This window comes from Paralichthys olivaceus, chromosome 23 (assembly GCF_024713975.1).
Source record: "Paralichthys olivaceus isolate ysfri-2021 chromosome 23, ASM2471397v2, whole genome shotgun sequence".
In the NCBI taxonomy this organism is placed as follows: Eukaryota; Metazoa; Chordata; class Actinopteri; order Pleuronectiformes; family Paralichthyidae; genus Paralichthys; species Paralichthys olivaceus.
Genome location: NC_091115.1, coordinates 9536583 through 9551984, shown reverse-complemented (window position 1 = coordinate 9551984; position 15402 = coordinate 9536583). Strand labels below are relative to the sequence as shown.

Genomic DNA, 15402 nt, shown 5'->3' with positions numbered 1-15402 from the left:
GCCCCTTCCCCCTGACATCCCTGCACCAGCCCGCTGCTTCCACTGCAGCCTTGAAACTGGCAGCATGCCAGCTGCATGGGCGGGAGTTGCCCCCTCCTCATTAATTTACCAACAGATCGCTGTGGGCTGCTCACAGTTCACAGACAGGGTGTTTACAGCAGTTAAGCGACGAGCCGACAGCCATTAAAACCTTAATGTGGCGCAGTGTCGGGGAACAGAGACTTCCACTGCCCTTGTTTTGTCTGGCACGCGTGATGATCCAACAATCCTGCGCCGCACGAGCTGTTGGCATCTCGCCCTAATTGGAAGCCCTGGGCCGCAGCCAAGAAGCAACAGGTCTGTGGTGCACGGGTCTGCCAACAAACAAATACAAATCCGCAAGCGCAATTTCCATCACAAGTAATGTATGCATGTTGTACATGTGCGGAAATTTGACTTGTTAAATGTGTCAAAATGCCCTTGAAACTGATTTATTACCTGCTAAATAGGTTTTAACAGGAAATGTCTGCAACCCTGCTCAAAAAAAATTCATTAATAGAAACATAAAGTACAATTCACTATATGAGCCGTTATTGTTGAGGCAGCGTACCTGACGCGCCTCAATGTGGTAGTGATTTGCAGAGTAAATGTTATTGCACTCACATGCACTAAAGCCACATGTTTTCTGTGTCTATTGTTGGGAAACTGGAAGAGGCCAAGATTCCTTCCCCAACGGGATCATGTGAAATTACTCCAAACCGTTTAGTGTCCAACAACGCAAAATGTCGTCTCCTCTCTGCCATGTGGAACGCTTTATGCGTAATGTTGTCGATATACAGAATCTATAACAAATGATAATGGTTTGCAGCTGTGGAGCGGACGAGGCGCGGTGTCGGACAATGGCCCTGATGGTTTCAGTATGAGCTGTGTGACCAATCCTGATGCATATCCCAACGATACTCTACTTAATGTGAGGTTTATGGCTTCTTTATTGTAAACTGCCACATGGATTGAGAGAGAAGGTGAATACAGCACTGAGGGAGCAAATTAAATCAAGAACTATGTAGTCCAGTCGATCCACTCTCATGTAGACGAGATATGTATTATTGCTGCTAATGAAGAACACAATGTCTCTTTTAGATTGTCTCCGCCTGTCACCATATTGATTTCTTCCATATCCGAGCTCAGTCAAATTGATTTTATTGATTTCTGACAAGTCGAGAGGCTTAATTATACCTGAAGCACATCAAAACAACAATTGAGCACGGCTGAGATGACTGACTGTACAGTTATGAGACTGAACAGCTGGCAACCTCATGACCACAGATATTCTTTTTGCATATAGATCCTGGTATTCACAACAAATCACAATCGAAGGATAAAGACGTTGATGATGATGTGACAGCTGCTTTCCCTCTGAAGTGGAGACATGCGGATGTGGAGGGGGGGATAGCTGTGCCAGCGACTTCCTTTGTCAATGCAAACAGCAAAGAAGAGATGCTGTAAAAAAAAAAATAAAGTAGCCTCTCATGTAGTGTGTGTCTTCTGGGAAAGGTGGGAATCTGTCATTGACCACCAACAAAACGCAGGCGAAGCGGTGACAAATTACATTACAGGGTAAACGGACGGCTTTTTGAGAGGCTCCAATTTGTCATCTCCAATAAAGGTCATTGGTGCTCAACAGTCCGGGCTCCTTGCCCAATAGCTGGTCAGAGCCAAACTGATTGGACGTAATGTCTGACAGCTGTCGGGGGTCGACGTGAATTGAGTCAACTTCTAAGTGTCATGCCAAGTTTCAGTACATCAATATGTATAAGGCGAGCGCGCGGAGGCCGTGAGGGCAAAGGAGAGCGAGGAGCAGGGGAGGCCGCTTTACAACAAATGCATGACTGCCTGTTGTGGTAACAAGAGGCCCCATCTGGCGCTGCCTTAGGTTCCCCGGGCTTCATGCGTAGACAGAGAAAAGGAGGTTGGGTGACGGGGGGTGATGGTGGTATGTGAAGCTGGAGGGTTGGGTGGGTGGGTGGTTGTGCGGTTACAGAGGGGACACCCCGGGCTCTGGAGGCAGTTGGGTGAGAGAGTGTCTGGGTCAAGAGGGTCGACGCTATAGACGACGTCGGGGGGGCCTGGAGTGTGACAAATGGGCTAATGTGGTGGTAGAGATGGGTGGGCAGTGCATTAGCCCTGTAGGACGGGTTCAGTGAATGTATATTGTGTGTGTGTGTGTGTGTGTGTGTGTGTGTGTGTGAGAGACCTCATGTTTTGCGAAATGAACAGTGTCCTAAAATGCAAATAATCTGCGCTGTGAACAGAAAGTGAAAGAGACATATTTTCGAAACATTTAAATATTAAATCAAGGTTCTGTATTACTGGAAGGGGCGTTACCTTAAACAGCATGACGTTACACCCATGTTAATCCTGCATTTATTTCCTATTGCACTATGAGACCTCAGTAATGGATGCCAGCCCTGTCTTATAAAAACTCTAACAGAAAATATGTTTTAAAAGTTATGTTACTGGTAAAAATTATTATATTGGAAATTGACAACATCAGTGTTTCTTAAGCTGCTTTCAGATATTTCAGACATTTTCCTGAAATTATCCACAGGGGCTGAATGTTAGAACGTCTTAGTCATTTGCTTTGGACAATTTGCTAAAAGTTTCCTGCCAGTTCCCTATAGTACCATGTCTGGAAAAGGGATTGTGATTTTAGAATTGTCTGATTTCGTTGGATGATTATGAGCCAGACCTCCTGCTTTGAATCTGTTTGTTTCTGTGTGTTTGCGTTACATGCCTTTACATTAAAGTGTAGGCAGACTGCTTCACGCACGTGCAACAGTAACGCTCACCTTTTCCCTTCCTGTCTCGTGTGAGGTGCATCAAACCCCCAGGCTTTTAGTGGCTTTCCGATGCTCACTGTCAGCGATCACGCAGCTATTAGCCGTCTCTGTTTGTTTGATTTCCTCTTATCGATTAAAGCTAATCCCAGAATCAAACAAGCTTTATTGATGAACCAACACAAACCTGCCTGTCCCTGAATAAACACAACGCCCCTTGTTGTGTACGCTGCCATCATTGGGGCATTTTTATCTGAATGCGCTGCTGTGGCTCGGCGCCTTAAGAGACTTGTAGAGGACTTATCTTTGACAGCGCAAGCAAACGCATGTGATTAGATGCCATATTGTTAGTGCTGCCGTCTTTTACATACAATATTTATCCTATTGATTTCTTTTGATTAAAAATCTAAGCAGACGGTTTTGGCTTGTCACTGCGAGCGTCTTCACGTTCCCCTCCTTTGTGAGGGATGTGTGTCAAGCGGATTAATATTTCAAAGTCTGGTAATTCATTTATGACAGCCTGGGTGTTGTAACCGTGTACAAAAGAAAAAGAGAAAAAAAAAGTTTTTTCTCAGGGTACGTCGAAAAAGAACAACCACCGTGTTGCTGTTGATGTTTTCATTTATGTGTTTGTCAACGAGGCGCTGTGAAGCAACGACGAGGGAGCGCGAGAGAAAGAGAGAAAAAAAAGCGTGCTAAATAATACAACAAATTACACGGCAACTTTCTTCCTCCGTGTCAGGAGAACAGATTTGAATATCTATTATTCACACAAACATCTTGTTAGCTGAAGAGTAAGCAGTTTGTTTACTAAATATGTGTTTTGGGGTTGGGGTGAGAACGCAGCGGTTGCATAATTCAAGGAGCCAGACGTTGTTTGTTCGCGCAGATCGAGCTTCGTAAACTGTTGTGGTGTCAGACACATCCCCACACATTAAAAATAGACCAGCGCAACAGCACAGCTTTCCAGTCACTTATTCAGACCCGCTGCTGCACATTAATATTACAGATTGTGCGTGCGTGTTTGCATGTGCCTGTTTTCACCGCCTGCTCCCTGGTGCCCTTGGTCTCAGAAAACACAATTTTTTGCTCCTTCTTTCCATTCTTCTTCTTCTTCAATTCCTCCTGCATCCCTCCATCCTTTCTCCCTTCCTCTTGCCCAAAATTAATCCTCATTTTAAACGCCTGCTCTGCTAGCAGATCAGGCCAGGTGAAAGATTGTCTTCCCCTCTCGCCTTCAGGGCATCTCAAGCTCCATTTAATCCAAATGCCAATTTGTAGCACACAAATAGGAAGAGGCTGGAGCCAGCTGCCTGGTTGGATGGCTTGTTTGGGCATTTTGTGCACATATAGTACAAAGGTGTGTATCTGCATATGTGTGAGTGTGTGTGCACATGTGCTTTCCTCTGTATGAGGGGTGAGCACGGGGCCCTCTCTGCTTGGTGCATCTATAATTGGAGAGCAGGGAGCGTCCGGAGGTGTGGGGTTGTCAGTCACTGTTTAGGTTGCCCCGGGGCCCCTGGCACTCCTGTGGGTATCAAAGTGGTGCTAATTAAATGTGGGCCCCACCGTACGGCCCTCCACATCACGGGGGCCAATGGAGAGCCCCCGCTCGGCTGTCCTCTCCGTGCCTTTGAGAATCTGCTTCTTCGCACTAATTACCCATTGTCCAATTGACTTGCACATTCAACACACACACACACACATTTCATTCGCCACCATTCTACCAACCCCCACACTCACCCCCGCCACCCCCTCCCCTCCTATATTTATTATTTTATATTTCCCCCTGCCCACTCTGTCTTTGGCTAGCCGCACTAATTAATCTTATGGAAATCTCCTCCAGCCAAGGTTGGCCTCCGATGTTTGTAATTTGATTTGGGGATGATAAAAGTGAAAGCCAGGGTTCTGGGATGGCGAGGGAACAGTGTCATTTCTCTGTCCTCTCGCCCGTCCCCCCCTTCCATCCACATCCCCAACACTCGGGAGACGCGCGGGGGCTATCAATCTTTCCCACGTGCCCAGCAAACTGATATCCCAGAAAATTAACTTCAATTAATAACAGAAATCCCCTGATGCGGCAGCGGAGGCAAGTCGGGGCTTTGAAGGAGAACCTTCAAAGATGTCTCTCTGAAAGTCTTTTATAGGCCAGCTGGGGAGGGGTTTTCTTTTCATTATCATCAGCCACCATTTGAACACTCATTTTTTCTTTTTTTGTCTCTGGCTGTGGACATTTGAATAAAACCGCTGTCAACACACGGATATCGATTAGATTCCCTCTGGCTAGAAAAGCAAAAACTAAACGGTTGCTTCTCACGAAACTGCAATCGTGCTCTCTGCCTTTGTGCGTCCAGTCAGTGTCTCCAACAAGACCTTGTTTGTGTGCGCTGCGTAAACACGAAGGTCAGACATCACATTCGTTTATTGCTATAATCGTGATGATGAGGTTGGGAACCTTTGGCAAAGGATGAAAGTTTGACTTTAAGTATCGAGGCTCCTCGTAGGTCAGAATTTACTGTGTTCTGGAGGTTCGTGATGGAGGAGACTGCATGAGTTTGCGTATATGCCAGCTACCTTTTTTACTGTGTTACATGATGTGTACTAATATGTTGTGTTACCTATATACGTATATGTTTACACCAGGGATTAAAGTTTATTTGACTTTGATATTAAAGTTGTATTTGATTAATCCTTTTCAGTACTTCCCAGACAGATTTTATTTTGATTTGCACATTTCATCCTGTCGTTCCTAAAAAAAAGGATTTCAGGATTATAGGATTTAACTGATGTTCGTCTGGAAATCCACATAGGTTTAGATTATAAACTGTTGCTACTATGCAAGATGGCAGTGTTCATTTCCTGGATACTTCAGCTTAATTTCTGGATGGTGGAAGGAGCTGGACATGCATTGTCCATCTTTATTTACAGTCTGGCGTTTAGATGATGTTAGAATGTTGTTGGACTGTTTAAAGGTCCTGCACACTCCTGTTATACCTGTACAGGTGTATTTACTTATTCTTAACCTCCTCTGAGGATTTTGTTTGATTAACCAATCCCTCACCTTCCCTTTAGTTTGCTGCACCTACAGAGTGACCCCATGTAATTTCAGTATGACAGTATGAACCTGAGCAGAAGTCCAATTAGCCTGGAGAAGTAACCTGTAACCTGTATGGTTATATTTAGCATTATGGAGCATCTTTATTTACACTTGTATTGTTTTCTAATGCACCATTAGACAATGGAGATGAAAAAGGATGTTGAAAAATATTGAATATTATATCTTTACAGACAGTTATGTTGAGAAAATGTAAACACAATCATATTAGATCTGTAAACTGATCATGTTTTATACTGAACAATCATTTTCACAGTATTATTGCCTTAAAAACACTCCCTGCAGCAGTAAATGGTCTAAGTCCGAGCAACAAATTCCTCCATGCTTGTTGTGTCCTCACATGCCCTCTCCCTTTAACATCTATTCCCACAGATGCAGCTTCACTTTAAGTGGCACAAATACAACAAATGCACCATGCTTATCGAGTCACAGTCCCCCGCCACCCCGACAATAAAACACAATTCTGTTTTCTTCACGCTGCCTTCTGGAGTGCTTGTATTCCATGGCGGTCACGTCTGGGGAGAGGGAGAGAGAGAGCGCTCACTGCTTATTTATTTGTGGCTGTTTCCTCGCCTGTCAGGATAAAGAGGGCAACACGGAGCCAGTCTGAGAACATAATTTCACTCTGAGTGCCTTAGCCTGAAGCGCTGAGTGTAAGCACACACACACATACACACACACCAGCAGACATGCACATGCTGTATACACACAGGCACACACAAACACACAATCATGAGCAGGGAGAGTGGCTGTTGACCTGCTGAATAATGCTTGTGTGTGTGTGTGAGTGTGTGCGTGTGTGTTTGTGTCAGAGTGGCTGGTTAGCAGCTTAGCCCTCCCCCTGACTCCTGTTAAGGGCTAAAGGGATCCATGTCAACAACAAGCAATAAAGAAGATGCCTCATCCAGAGAGAGACGCAGGAGGCAGAAAACACATACACACACATGCACACACGCACACACACACATGCACACACGCACATGCAATGCACATCCACAGTTGTATAGCACACAAACATACACACATAAACACTTGTACACACAACAGACTTGGCATGTCTCAAATAAAATATAGATAGAGGTGAGTGTGTTTGAAGGGTCTATTAGCGCGGACTGTCGGGGAGCGATAGGGGTGGGATCAGTGTCACAACTCCACTCGACTCGGCTCTGCTCCACGCTGTGGGGAGTTTGGAGAGCTGCCAGCAGCCTGTTTACAAGCCAGACGCACGTTTGATACTGGGCTGCTACCACTTGATAGCAGCCAAATCCCCTTCCAATGAAAAATAAACTAGAGGGCTTCCTCTGAAGTGGAATAGGCCGGAGCAGAGCGGAGCGGCTCAGCCAGGATGCTGTCTGAGAGCTGCTGAGTCAGTTTGTTTGGCCGCCCGGGGGTGACTGGCTGCTTGGATGATTTAACGGCTTGCTGACTGGTTGGATTGACTGCCTGGCTGACGGAGCGCCCGGGTGGTTTACGGGGCCGCTCAAGGCTGCGTTTATCACCCCAAAACTTTGATTAATTCAGAGCCTTATATTTTTACCTCACTTGCGAGGAAAATGGCTGATGTAATTTTATTTCACTTGTTTCCAATTTTTAAAGTAACTTGTCTTCATATTCATGAGGATGTGAGGTCTCTAATTTGTCAAGTTTGTCTACACTTTCTCTATGAAAGACAGCAATCGTGAATTATTCCAGTAAAATATCTTGAAATAGTTCCTTATTGTGTTCCTATTAATTCAGCGCTACTTCTATCCTGTTCAAAAACCTGATTCCTTCACATTCACTCTGTTAATGGGGTTTTTATTCACTCACATCTCATGTATGTCTCCCCCTTCCTCTCCCACCTTCTTTTCTTGCCAATCAAACTTTTGTTTCCTGCTGTACTTCTGTCCCTCTCTTTATATTCAAACATGTTGGAACAAATGAGAGGTTTTTGATATGAAAACTGGATATCAGAGTCATAATCACTGTAATTATCGCCTGTGCAGACACACACACAAATGGAGCTATAGACAGCTGGATGTATATGTGGGTGCACAGGCCTCTGCTCTCTGAGCAGGAACAGTGCAACACTTTTCTTCTTCTTCTCCTCTTTCCTCGTGCCTATGTATATTGTAGCATTAATCATTTTCTGCGAGCTGAATGTCACAGAGTCTGCCTGCTAGCCCTGAATAAACACTGTCATCCCTCTGCAGGAATAACCTTCACATACTGCTGCTGCCGCCATGTGTACTTGTGTGAGTGTGTGTGTTTGTGTGTGTGTGTATTTGCCTGTGTATGTAGTGTACAGTATGTATGCATGTGTGTGTCTGCAAGCCTCACTAAAGGTTAAGAGGGCATGTAAATAAAAGGACAGTAGATGACAGGCTGCGAGAGTTCGTTTCCTTACATCCTCAACCGCCATTTATAGCACTGTGTTGTGTTTGATTAGTCTGAGGCAAGGTAGGCTAGCGCTACACACACACACACACTCGCTTATTTTTGTCTACCCCTCTCCCCGTCCCTTCCTCTCTTTCCTTCGCTCACTCCAACTGTATCCCTCGTTTGTTTTCATTAGTGTGATTGCCTCAATGTCTCCCTGACCTTCAGCCATCTTCAGCGCTTTTGCCCTCACACACACACACACACACACACACACACACACACACACACACACACACACACACACACACACACACACACACACACACACACAAACATTCCTCTGGATAATCACTACTGATTTTACTGCTCATAATTTCCTCCCATCCCTCATTCTTTCGCTGTATCTCTTTTTTTCTTCTTCCAGGGAATGAGGCAGCTTGTCTGTTGTAGCGAAGCTGTAGATGTTTCCCAGCTGATAACAAGTACCCTGTTATACATTCTAAAATAAAACTCAAAAACGAACGTCCTAATAAAACTTTTACTCCCTTTTTTTTCCCCACCATCCTTTTCTCAAACTCTGTCCAGCATCGTTTGAAGAATCTCTGCTGGACTTTTGGCTGTAGTGCTTTCTGTGAAGGTAACGTAGCAAAGGAGGGGGTTGAAAAAGAGGAGTGATGAGAAGGACGGGACAGAGGAAGGAGATGTATCGCTGAGTAGCCATGACCTTCAGCAGTGATTAGGGACAATTAAGTCATGAATTGCAGTCGGAACCGTAAAGCCACTGGGAGAGAAAGATGAGATTTTGCCCGTTGCCAAGGTGTGGTCACTGACGAAACGCGTACGTCCACATATCACATCTGTAAATCCTTTATTTGCCGCTTCCCTTCACATCAGTATTTATCAGCCACAGCGTGCTGAAGAAGGGCTTGTTGTGTGCGGGGGGATGGAGGAATGATTAATATTAATTCGAGGGCTGATTGAAGGCAGCACTCGAGTGAAGTGGCTCATGATGATGTCTCCTGAGCGACGCCCACGCACTGTGCTCCCGCCGAGAGGGGAGGAGGAGGAGGAGAGGAAGATGCTACAAGTGACAGTGTGAGGAAGATGCGACATGTGCCACCTTCTACCGCCTGCCCGCCCTCTCATCCTTTACTATATCACAACACTATTTCATCAGAGTGAAAAGATCACCTGTCCTCCTGAGCATTTAGAGGGCTTTCAAGTATAATAATTAAATCCCCATGTTGTTTTTGCCCCTTCTACACATTGAAACTACAAGAATATTAATTGTGGCTCGCAATCTGTTTGTCTTTTTTAAAGCTGGACCTTTGCATTTGAAGGTAGGTTCAAGAAAATAGGGAGCGTAAGTGCTTATAACAGGTTGAACAGGTCTCACCTGAAAATCCAGACCTAATTGTCCTGACATTTTCTGGAGTTCATGTCTGAAAACAGCTTAACAGATTTACAAATTTAGAGAGTTTTCCGATGTTTTATCATTTTATTGGTCAATGCATGTATTGTGTTGCTGCAACCATTTTCTAACTTTTCGCTGGAAGCACTGACAGAATGTGTTACTTTGCAGGAGTCCTCAGCATTTGGACCCAGAGGACAGAAGAATCTGGGGAAGGAAGAAAATAGCAACGCAGCATCATCATCCAGCAACATGTTCACCAATCAAGTAAGTGCATGGTAGATCATTTTCTAATGTGAATGCTGTATTTCTAATGTTAACTTTATCGAAGCTCAAAGGTGTGAGATCCTGTCTCATCTAATTATAAACGACTGTGCAGTATTTAGGCTTCTTTTAAACCTTCAAACTAAGTTTATCTATGCTGAAGTACGGTTGAAATCGGAATCTATCGGTAGAGGAGGATTGACCTTCCCTGGGAAATGTAGTGTTTATTATACACACAGAACACACATATTCAATAAATGTGTTCCTAAAAGATTGTTTCTCTAAGTTATGACTCCACAGTTGAGTGCATTATATTCCTCTGAGTGTCAAATAACTCTCCCTCTCTCTGTAGTGGCTTGTAAAGGCTGACCAGAGGTGCTGGGTTAAGTTATGCTAATGTTGCAGGGATCATTCGAGTGTACGGGGAGATAACATGTTTTAAGGTCCATATTGCTTGGAGGTTGGATGGCGTGGGGGCTTGGAGGGTTTCGTTTGGCAGAGACGGTCTTTTTGGGACGTGTGTCTTTGCAGGGGGAGGCCAGAGGGGCTGGATTGGTGAACGCAGTGGGCAAGGAAGGGCACCCTTAGGTGCTGTGTGAAATTAAGAATGATTAAGAGGCAAGAGAGACCAGAAGCGGTGCTTTTGGAGCAAGGCTTGCTTAATGAACATGGCTGGAGAGAAAGAGGAGCATGGTGGAGACTCAGGAGAAGATTTATATGCATGAAAAGAGACAGTTCAGCAGAGAGATGGACAAAAACATATATACTTACAGCAAATGTTCATAGTAAGACAAGAATAATTTCAACTGAGGCTTAAAAAGACCTTCAAGACTGAATAGTCAATGTGTGGAGCATAGGCAACATGTATTTGAGGAGCGATTGAGTTTATGGCCCATAGATATTAGTTATGTGGCTTTTGCTACATGCATATGCAGTTAATTTATTTGTGTGATTATGAAGAATGTTTGAAGAACTTTTGAAGTATTTCTATTTGGGGTAATTGAAAATTGCAATTCAAAGCTGAAAATCAGACTTTGGGTTTATCACCCAGTAAGGTGGCAACACAAAGCAAGGGTGGGCCTTCTTTCTGCCTGGCGAAGGGGCCCGTTGAATTCAAACGTAGCAGAGAGGGGCTGGAAGACAACCCCTGCTACTCCTGTGGACCACTTTGTCGAGGTTCCAAGATGTAGAGTTCTAGAAGGGATGTGTATACTTACTGACCCCTGGAGTCTGTAAATGTAGGAGGCGACTGTGCTGACAAGCAAACACGCCAGGTTTTCTTAAATTGACTGCCTCTAGCTTAATGTATCAATCGCCCCCTTCTCTGCCTTTTCGCAGAGATTCATATCCAGGTTGTGTGCACTCGGATGTCTAAAGTAAAGCAGGTGAAGTGCCTGCTGAGAGACGAGGAGGTGTTGCAACGTCCATCAGGGGCTGACATTTATTTTGGCTTGGCCAGCTAATGCAATTAAGCTCTCGACCTTCCTGTTCATGGCTGCTTCTCTGGCAGGTGCGCCAAGGAAAACAAGCCACAACTACCCAACCCTCCCCGTTTCCCTTTCAAACACATCCCGTAATTTTTCACACACACACATTCTTCTTTTGTTCAGCCTTTTTTCCATCAATTTTCCCTCCTTCTTTACCTTCACAGCTGCCCTGCCTCTCACTTCCCTGCTGCTCTCTTTATTTCCCACCTCTCCCTGGCTGCATGTAAGCGAGGTGTCTTCAAGCTTCGAGTCCTCGTAACCAACAGAGGTGGCTTTTCAGTTTCCCCCCCTCCATCGTCTCAAAGCTCTTCCGTACTTTTCAACAAATGGTGTTCTCTGGGGAGAGGTGCTCAGTAGGCCCACAAGTTTACTTCAACCACCGTGACACTCCAGAGTTGCTGAACGCAGCACTTTTTGTTTCATCAGCCTGGCAGTTTTGCATTGGAACGACTGACAACACACAGCCATCTGCTGCGTGTTTGTACCTCGTGTGTCGAGTTTTCTGTAAGTTCGAGTTTTCACAGGTTCCTCTTCTTACGCTAACCTGGAATTGGCTTTTTGTGTTTCATGATGAGACGAATAAATGAATAAAAACGGATGAAATCCATACATGGTAATAATAGCGTATTTTAGAAGAAATGTCACTGATCTTACTTGTCAGTTTGCAGCTTGCGTAACCCACCACACCTGCGACAAGCATTCGCCATTTCCCATGAGAGATGGGGTATGCAGCCTGGGTCGCTTTGTGGGCATCTGCAGGTGTTCTCTGTAAACTGCCCCCGACCTCAGCCGTATCATCTTTAATAATGAATAATGATGGCCGAGACCGGGTTTGTTTATTTGCTGGCCTCGAAACAGGATCTGGCTTATTTTGCGAGAGAGGCTGATACGAGGCAGATATGAGGTTATAATAGCTGGCAGATGCAACCAGCTATGCGGAGCGAGGGAGGTGTTTGTTTGCACAAGCTGATTTCTCAGACTAAACGGGTGTCGCTTCGTACCAGCTGCTTTGGATCAAAATGGTCAGTGCGGAGCGGGAAGGGCCCCCTGTCCACCTGGCAAAACAAGCCGGGACCTCGGCGTGACAGCGAGTATAACATCTCTGGTAACAAACGAGCAGTTTGCTGAGATGACACATCTGAAAGGCCGACTCTGTTGTCTTAGCTGTAAATTCAGGCACAACTCTGACACTGGGAGGGGGAGGCATAGTATAAAAAGAAATAGACAAGAGAATAATCAGCGAGCTCCTGCTTTGTCTTCAGATCAGGGTCAGACTTAAATATTGGATCAAATGGAGGCTACAAGAGCCAAATGCTATATTTAGTCTCGAGGACTCATGAGCACAGAGAGAGAGTCGTCACCTCTTCTTCTTTTTACTCCTTCTGTCTATCCTGATTTACACGTCAGGTGGTCGCGACCACAGCCGCCTTCCCTCACAACTCCACTCTGCAGGGAGACATTTCTTTGCTCTGCACTTGCATTTGGTCCGCATTAAACTCTGCTTTCCCCGTGCATGTGAGCACGCCGCTGTTTTCGCTGTCATGCACTGTTGCACGTGGTCAGACGCCATCAATTCCTGTGTCGTTGGCTCTGAGAGAACTAGTAAATCACATTAGTTATTCATGTAAACAAGTCAAGAACGGCACCCAAGAGAACTGTTGACTCCGCTCAGCAGTCTGCCTCGCAATGGCATGGCGAGAAAGAAAAACACGGGCGAATGTGCTCGTTTTAACGGCACATCATATGTTAATTTTAATGACGGGTGCACAGGTGCGTCGAAGTTAATGCTCCGAGTCGCTCGCACAAACTTTAAGTGCAGCAAAGGGCAGAGAGTTTGGAGAGAGGTGAAAGTGAAAGAGAGGAAGAGGACAGCAGACAAACTTGAATGAGTTCTGTGTGTTCCAACAGGTTTCTGCTCCTGAGGAAACGTGCCGGTCTCATTGGCTGACAGGCCGCTGCTCTGGGGAATACTGAGGAAATGTCCTCATTTTCTGTTTTTACAGGCGTACCTTTATGTGTGTGTGTTCCTGAGAATAACAGGGTTTAAATGATTGTGTGAAAATATATTTTTTGTCTATTTAGTTAACTTCAATTTTATCTTCAATTAGATTATATTTTATCATTGTCCAGAGAATTCCATAGTTTTACTCCATAAACAGAAACTCACACCTGCTTTAATGCAGTGCATGCGTATGGGTTTTTCATCATTCGATATCAATGTTAACAGCCTTTGTTGATTTTTAAGCCGCATTTCTGGCTTTACACATAGCTGATGATATTTTTAAGTCGACTGCATCTTTAAGTTACGTGTGACCTGATGAACAATCTGTCAGTATGTTCCTTCACAGCGCCCTTATTTATATGGGTGTTTATCCAGAAAATACCCATCCATCCATCCAGTTTATCCGTAAAAGTCATACAGGGCTGATAGGGCAAGAGGCGGGTTAACACCTGGACAGGTCACCAGCGTATTGCAGGGCAGACACACACACACACACACACACACACACACAGCCATCCACTCTCACATTCACATCTGCAGAGAATTTAGTCTCCAAATATCCTCACCCCAATCTGCATGCCCTTTGGACTGTGGGAGGAAGACGGAGAAAACCCATGCAGACAAGGGGAGAACATGCAAACTCATTTTTGCGACAGTATTAATACTGTAACCCCGTGTCGCCCCTCATATTTCTATACTGTGGTTTTCCAGTAAGCATATTTACAATTGTGTCCACCAGTAATGTGTTCCCAATCTGATGAGGCCTTCAGGAACCAAGCATCTGTTTCTTGAGCAAAATGAGCTGATATCTCTGTTATACACTCGTGTAGTATTTCTCAGTGAGCACAGCTGAAGTCATTTTAAGGTTTTCTCTCCTGTATTAAATAAAAATTGGAACGTCATGTAGTTATTTTTTCCATTCGACTTATTTAAAATCCCTCTTTTTTCAGAAGTAAAGGTAAACAACCAGCAGTGAGTGAATTATCACCTCCTCTACCTCCTCCTGCCTCTTTCTCTGCAGTATTCACCTCTTGTCTCCTGCCCCTCACTCACACGATCAACACACAGCGTCAAGTAGTATCAATCTTTTAAAAGCTATAAGGACAGCATAGCTGCAGGCCACGGCACGGCATGCACTATCTCCTCCTTTATCGCCTGCCTGATACTCGCCGGTGCCACTTCATAAATAAAGCCATTACAGCCGGAGTGAGGCGGCGCTGTGTTTTCCTGCAGACAAACACACATAAACATGCTGACACACACACTCCGGGCAGGTACTCAGTCTTTTCCGTCGCTGGGGAGCTTTAACCCTGACCGGCTCAGTTCAGAGGCGAGGGGCTTTATGGGACGTCGGGGAGCAGCTCCGTGGAGTAAATAATCCCCAATCTCAGATTAAGCCCCAAAAATCTCAGCGGTGTTTCACTCTGACAGAGGTGTGTGAAGACACATGAATGTGTACATGCATGCTTTCAACACGCCAAAAAAAACATACAGTGTGTGTGAGCGTGTCCCAGTGCAGCTTAGGGTTTTATGCTGACACTAAAGAATGTGTTCATCTGTGAGCGAAGGGCCTCTCGCTCCCTGTCTCTCCGCCTCGATGACGGACTGACTCACTGACTCACTAACTGACTGAGTGAATGAAGTGTAGTGTGGTGGGGATCTGACAGGGATCTCCACGCGATCCGCCGCCGCTCCCAGAGGGCCCGAAAGCCAAAGCCCCCTCTCCGAGCACATCGGCGAAACATTACACCGGTTGTGCGGCGCCAGGCTCGCAGGGTGGGCTCTAAGTTGAGAGAGCCTTGTACCTCAGCTGAAGAGTGCGTTTTGTCAGAATGTGCTCCAGCAAAAAGGAAACACTATTATCCACAAAGTCATTGGAGCTTGCTCTGGATAAGTTAACTACATGTTGCCACTTTTTCCTCTGCGTCAAACCAGGAGGTGAATGA

At 45.2% G+C, this 15402-nt stretch overlaps 1 protein-coding gene across 2 annotated transcripts in view; it reads left to right on the top strand.

Moving 5' to 3' along the window:
• Positions 1 to 15402, top strand: part of LOC109632879 (aldo-keto reductase family 1 member B1-like) — a 110296-nt gene that overhangs the window by 34102 nt on the left and 60792 nt on the right. For both annotated transcript variants that reach the window (XM_069520256.1, XM_069520257.1), the window contains one exon: positions 9875 to 9970. The gene's annotated coding sequence lies outside the window, so the exon portion shown is untranslated. The remainder of the gene's footprint in view (positions 1 to 9874; positions 9971 to 15402) is intronic.